Below are 6,745 nucleotides of genomic sequence, written 5' to 3'. Positions count from 1 at the left end.
ATAGCTTTAGGATTCGTATAGCACGTACACACGCACCGCACGAGCACCGCACGCCCATGCGCAAGCCTTGCGGCCCACGCTGAGTGCACGACGCACAGGCCCACTGCCCGCAGCCCATTTGTTTGATCCGTGCGCGCGCGCCAAGCCTTGGCTGGGCCTGGCCTTGCGTTGGGCCTGGTCGAGGCCTTGGCGTGTTGCTTGATGCGTGTGGCTTGCTGGGCGACAGCCTGGCTTCGTGTTGGGCCTTCGTTTAGCAAGCCTCGTCCGATGCTAATTCGTACGATACGCTTCCGATTAAATTCCCGATCCAAGAATTCATTTCCGATACGAACAATATTTAACATTTCCGATTCCGTAATTAATTTCCGTTTCGAACAAATATTTAATATTTCCGTTTCCGGAATTATTTTCCGATTCCGATAATATTTCCGATTCTGACAATATTTCCGTTTCCGGCAGTATTTCCGGTTCCGACAATATTTCCATTTCCGATAATATTTTCCGATACGTACCATGTTTCTGTTTCCGGCAACATCTACGACTTGGATAATATTTATATTTCCGATACGATCCATACTTCCGTTTCCGGCAATATCATCGTTTCCGGAGTATTCATTTACTTGCCTTTGACGATCTCAGCTCCCACTGAAACCAAGATCCGTCGATTCCGAATATCCATAGATGGAGTATTTAATACCATTAAATACTTGATCCGTTTACGTACTATTTGTGTGACCCTACCGGTTCAGTCAAGAGTAAGTTGTGGATTAATATCATTAATTCCACTTGAACTGAAGCGACCTCTAGCTAGGCATTTAGCTCACTTGATCTCACTGAATTATTAACTTGTTTAATTAATAATGAACCGCATTTATTAGACTTAACATTAAATGCACACTTGGACCAAGGGCATTATTTCCTTCAAATTCTACAACAACGTTTAGGCTATCCTAGCCTACTCTCCTACAAGATCCAACAAGATATCCAATGGGGTCACTACCTACGAATGCCAAGTACAAAATTCAAAGATAAGCAAAAGTTCAAAGTTCTACCAGTTCCAACAGTTCATGTTCAAGTGGCTACCAAACAATTTTCTTCCTACAAGATACAAGAAGCCTACTACCTTACGAGCATCACATCAACAAATATTTCAAGTGCAAAAATTGAAACTACATGAAATCCTAAAAGTTATTTCATAAACAAAACATGAAATACTTACATGGACAAGGCAAGAGAAACAAGACCAAGGGGAGAGAGTAGTCGACCTTTGAGAAAGAAAGAAGAACAAGTGAATGTGCTCTCACAAGGGCATGGCAAGGGGGTATATATAACCCAGCCCTGCGTGGGGCGCAGGACCCTGCCAGACGCAGCCCCCTGACCATGCGCATAATCTCTGCGCGGTCCTTCGTGCTGATTGCACGTACTTTGCTGCTACGGTTTCAGCACAAGGCATCAAACATTAAATCATGCTACCTTCCGATGAATACTGGTATACATCTGTTTCTCCAATATTAACAGATAAATATCTCAAGAATGCATAGTCCGAAAAATACAAGAACTCAGGCATTCAACTCCAAACGGACCCAAGCTCCAGGAATGTCAGCCAAAATTTCAAAATCTTAAGAGTCAATAAAAAACTCTTTCCCCAGTGGACATATCCCCAGCGGATCAACTACGGGTATTCAAAATTCGAAAGTTCAAATTTTAAAATTTCAAAATTTCAAAATTTTCGATGCCAAGCTCCGTTCTAAACCAAAGGCAGAAAAGTAGTATAAGTACAAATCAAAGTCGTCACAACCACACTGAGGTAGATCTATCCTTTTTCCTAACGCTTGTCTTGTGTAGGTACCGGCGTACAAATAATGGTCTTGATTGCAAAACATCTTAACCGTCTTTCGTCCCTATTCGAAAACTTTGACTATCGCTTTTCTAACCGAACGCTCAGTCAAAGTGGGGGCTTCTGTAGTCACGTAAATCGTGTCTCCCCTAATGGGATGATGACGATACTATTATCCTTGTTAGGTGGTTGGTGCAACTCCGTGCAGAAGTCCCAATTGCTAAAATATATTCCAAAATCTAAGATTCAAAATCCAATTCCCGAGATCGTTCCCATCACAGAACTCGGTACAAAATTCAATTTCCAAAAATCAATTTCAAAATCCAAACACAATCTCACCCAATGGACCTCTCCATTGGATTTACAAGGCCTTTTCCAGTCAAAATGACACTAAGCAATCCAAATTCGGGCGTCGACCCACAAAACCGAGCAAGCCGAGCCCTGACCCGTAAAACCGAGTCCAAATACAAATACGTAATCAAAACGGCTTATTTTTAGATTGTAATACCCCGAATTTTTAAAACTTAATTAATTATGCTTAATTATTTTTATTTAGCTTAAAATCGTTTCAAATTCAAATTTCAAACTCATTTTAATTAGCGAAGTTTAATTCCGCTTGGATTTTTTTTTATTTTTTATAACAATTTATTTGCAGATTTTATAATTTAATTTCGAATTTACGAGCTTAAGCTACTTTTTAAATCATTCCGTAATTTATTTCGAATTTTTAAATAATTTCGGAACGTTCCTATTTGATTCGAAAACTAAATTTATTTATTTTTCGTTAAGGATATTTTTCTAAAGAATTATACAAAACTTGTTTTATTTAAGGATTTCTATTTTTGTCAATTTCTAATTATAGCAACATATTTCTGAATTTTGGCCTAACTTTTGAAATGACCAAAGTACCCCCAAGAGCAAAAATGGCATTTTTTTTCTTCTTCCTCCCTCTCCAGTCTCCACGTATGTCTTCAACTCCCCTTTCCACTTATTTCAGTCTACATTCATGCCTTGGTCATCAAGGAGTGAATGCTTCCTCTTCACTCTACTTTACAGTATAAAACAATTCATAATTTGTCCCATTTTCTTCAACCCAACAACCAGTAAACAAAATTGAAAATCAACACCCATAACCACCACCATTGCTGTAGACACCTACTTTTGTCCCCATTCCCGAAAGGGAAGGTTCGATGACGAGAACACAACTCTCCACTTGGCAACGCATCTCCTATAAAATAACGAATCTCAATCACCTTTTCATTTCAGCCAAAACTGCTATTTATGGAAACCTTCTAAGAATGGTAACTGCGGTAAGAAGTAGTTGTTAAAAGTGGCAAAGTCATAACAGATAGAAATCTGTCAGAATTAGATGTTGCACTCAAACATAAGTCCTAAAAGAGATAGAATTGGAAAAAGGAATCCTATTCCTGCTATAATTCGAAAATAAGAGTTATGTATTAATTAAATTCCTAACGAACCTAGAGTTCGTAACGGGCCCGGACGCATTCCGTCATAAAGTTAATACGCACTAAAATACTCGGATAAATCTCAAAAGCTCTGTGTTTTAAAGAGTCCAAATCTGACAAGAACTCGGCCCAGATAACATTTTCAACGCCCAGCCCTGGGCGCCGAAATCTTTGGCGCCCAGCCCTGGGCGCTGAAAATGCCTAGGGCGGTTTTATTTCCGGATTCATTTTGGATTCATATTCTAAAATCTATCCTTCCACAAACTCTTTCCCTATAAATACAGCCTGAAAACCGACGTGAACACAACAGACAATTCCATAACCTGAGTATTGACTCTAGCCTTAAGCCTAGCCTCACGCTGCGAAATTGATCCGGCGTTCTGTCGCAATCGACCCAAAAGTCGAACAGAACGCATCCTGTCCCTTGTAGCTGATGAATTAAGCCTAAATACTGGAACACTGCTTAGAAACCCGAGATTCGTTAAATAAAAGGAGAAATAGCAAAGCCAAGTGGTTAGTTTTCTGAGAACCGTAACGCACCTCTCAAGGGTGCGTTGTAATGTGTCCCACATATGATTTAATCGCTTTCATCACCCTTTTATAAAATTGTCAAACTATTAACTTGATTGATCTATCACGACTAATAAGATAATACCTTGGACAATTGAATTATCATGCTAGGTACCTTAAATCAATCTAAATAAGATAATCACGATCGATTTAGTATTATGTGTTGCATATTGCTAAAGTCAATTCAGAATAGTTTAATAGTTTAAACGCATATCCCTTCAATTATTTATGCTGAGCTAGTAAGGATAACCTGCCTCTGGAGTTATCGGTGAGCACTCCTCTCGGTAGTTACAGTCCCCCGAACTCTCAATCTCTGCCCTGCGGGTGTACGTTGAGCGATCCCCACACCAGGGATCACAAGGGAACCTATGGCCATCGTGGTCGAACATAATTGCACTCCCTTTATGTCACGATAACCGGGTTTTGTCAGTTTTTCTCATTGTCGTTAAAAACTGAATGGCGACTCCTATATTACTAGCCGATTAGGCGTAAACTCACAGGAAATCTAACTACACTTGATCTGACGACGTCACGCCCACGAGGGACTGAGTCACGCATTAGCCTCGTGCTTTTTCGACCCCCTCACAATTGCCGCCCTCTTTCTCCCCTTCGTTGCACCCTTCGTTGCACCACCTTGTCGCGCCACCATTCCCAGCCACCCTTTCCAACTTCTGAACCCATCACCGTCTCCATCCCCGGCAAGAACTGACCAGAAAACACCCCTCAAACTCCCCTGTTTTCGTCCTTCCTTTCGCACACTCTTCCCCTCCTCTCATTTCTCCGCTACCACGAAACCACCAGCATCGTCAAAATTCCGGCGCGTTTTCGCGTCTCAGTGCCGCCCAAACCCAGGCTCCGGCCACCGCACCTCCCTTCGTCGCTCGCACAACCTCCCCTGCCTCCCTCCTCACTCGACTCCCCTGTTCTCTCTCTGAATCGCACAACCACCGCGCCTCCGTGCTGGCATTACCGCCGGCTTTCTGCCGCCGCCCAGGCCGCACAGACCCTCCGCCCACCCTCCTTCCTTTTCTCCTCCCCCATCGTGCTTGCTGCCCTGCTTTTCGTTGCTTTTTCTCGCCTGCTTCATGTTCCAGGAACGAAGGTTTTAATTGGGAACTTTGGTTCTTTTATTTCAAATCAGCCCATTACCAAAATCCAGCCCAATATTCATCTTGGATAAGCTCTACCTATTTCAGAATTCATACACCTATTTTGATATTAATGTTACTCCTTATAAAAATACTTTGATTTAGGATTTGATAAATATTTCATGTATTGATTTGATAATGGGAATTAATAACACTTTATGTAATTATTTTATTAATTTGTAAACTAAAAATATTTGGAAAATATTAATTCTACTATATTTATTGTTTTAATATTAATTCAACAATTTAATATTTTAAAAGAAATCGGACTTGGAGCTCAGGATGAACGATCCATCGAACAGGAAGTATAAACTACGGTTGAGGTAACATCTATTGTTAACACCCACAATCCCCTTATGAAATGTGTTTTATGAGATTATGAAATATGTTTATAATGATATGTTTTTATTGGATTGTGGGATATGAAATGTATTAATAAAGTGTGTTTTATGAATGATGATATTTAAATGTGTTTATGAATGTTTTTATAAGAATTATGTTTATGAGTTATGAATAAGATACGAAAACATGATAAATAAAAGTGTAATCGGTTCTGGCAGTTAGTGGGGTTACTATTTCTAGGTCATGCACGTACCGCCGTACCGCGGGACACCCAACAAGGGAGAGTGCTCCTTGAGGGTTACCGCAAGCTAAAAGAGAAACTATTTAGGTACGGGCATATGTCCAACAAGGGAGAGTGCTCCTTGAGGACTATCGCAAGGTGGGGACGTCCCGCAAGGCTAACTTGTCAGTTACCAAGTAAAATGAAGATTTTATGAAAGATAATGGGAACTATTGAAAGTTTCAAGTTATAAATGATGTTTTATTATAATGATTTTATGAAAGTGATTTACTATATTATATTCTCCCTGTTTGCAAAGTAAATAAAATGAATTGAAATGAATTTACGTTGTTAGGGTAGTATGTTACTGGGCCTCGGCTCACGATGTTGCTTTTGTTTTAGGTACAAAGAAGATCATGGGATGCCTTAGAGTGAGGATGCAACCATCACATTCACGATCGATGTTTAATAAAGAAAACTATGTCTCACTAGTAATAATGGATGTATTAATTAAACTCTAAGTTTGATTTCATGATTGAGTTAGACTTTTATATTAATATTTAATCAATGATAGAAGTATTTCGTTATTAAAGTTTATTTAGTAATTTAAAAAGGTTATGTCGCCTTGTATTTCCCACGAGGGAAATACGGCATGTGACGCTCCGACTAAATTAGGGTTTCCGCTGCTAATTAAAGATAATTAACCTAATTAATGGTGTTTAGAAGTCAGGGCATTACCGTTTGGTATCAGAGCCAAGGTTCTGCGACCATAAGTGCTAAACCTTACGGGTTTTGCACGAAATGAATTTCATTAGGCTTTAAGCAGGAATTTTAAGGAATAAGTTAAAAAGAATGTGTTAAAATCAAGTCAACTTAAAATGAAATGAGTGAGAGCGTAGGAACGCACGGGATAAAAGGGATTTAATTCTTTTGTAATTTATGTTTTCTTGAATAAATATGTTATGCGAAATATCGACTATCGAGGTTACTAACGATGCCACGAACGAAGCTCACAAGCGCAACATTCACGATGACGTCGTTCACAATGATGTTTTCCATGATGATATTTATGACGACCAATCTATAGAAGACCACAAGAGATGATGGAACGATTAGGAACGGCAAGTACGATGTCAACTGAATTAGTCAAAGATTCTCGGCA

The sequence above is a fragment of the Spinacia oleracea genome, chromosome 5 (genome assembly GCF_020520425.1).
Source record: "Spinacia oleracea cultivar Varoflay chromosome 5, BTI_SOV_V1, whole genome shotgun sequence".
NCBI lineage: Eukaryota > Viridiplantae > Streptophyta > Magnoliopsida > Caryophyllales > Amaranthaceae > Spinacia > Spinacia oleracea.
The sequence above is the reverse complement of the archived record's forward strand: the minus strand, read 5'-3'. Positions refer to the sequence as shown.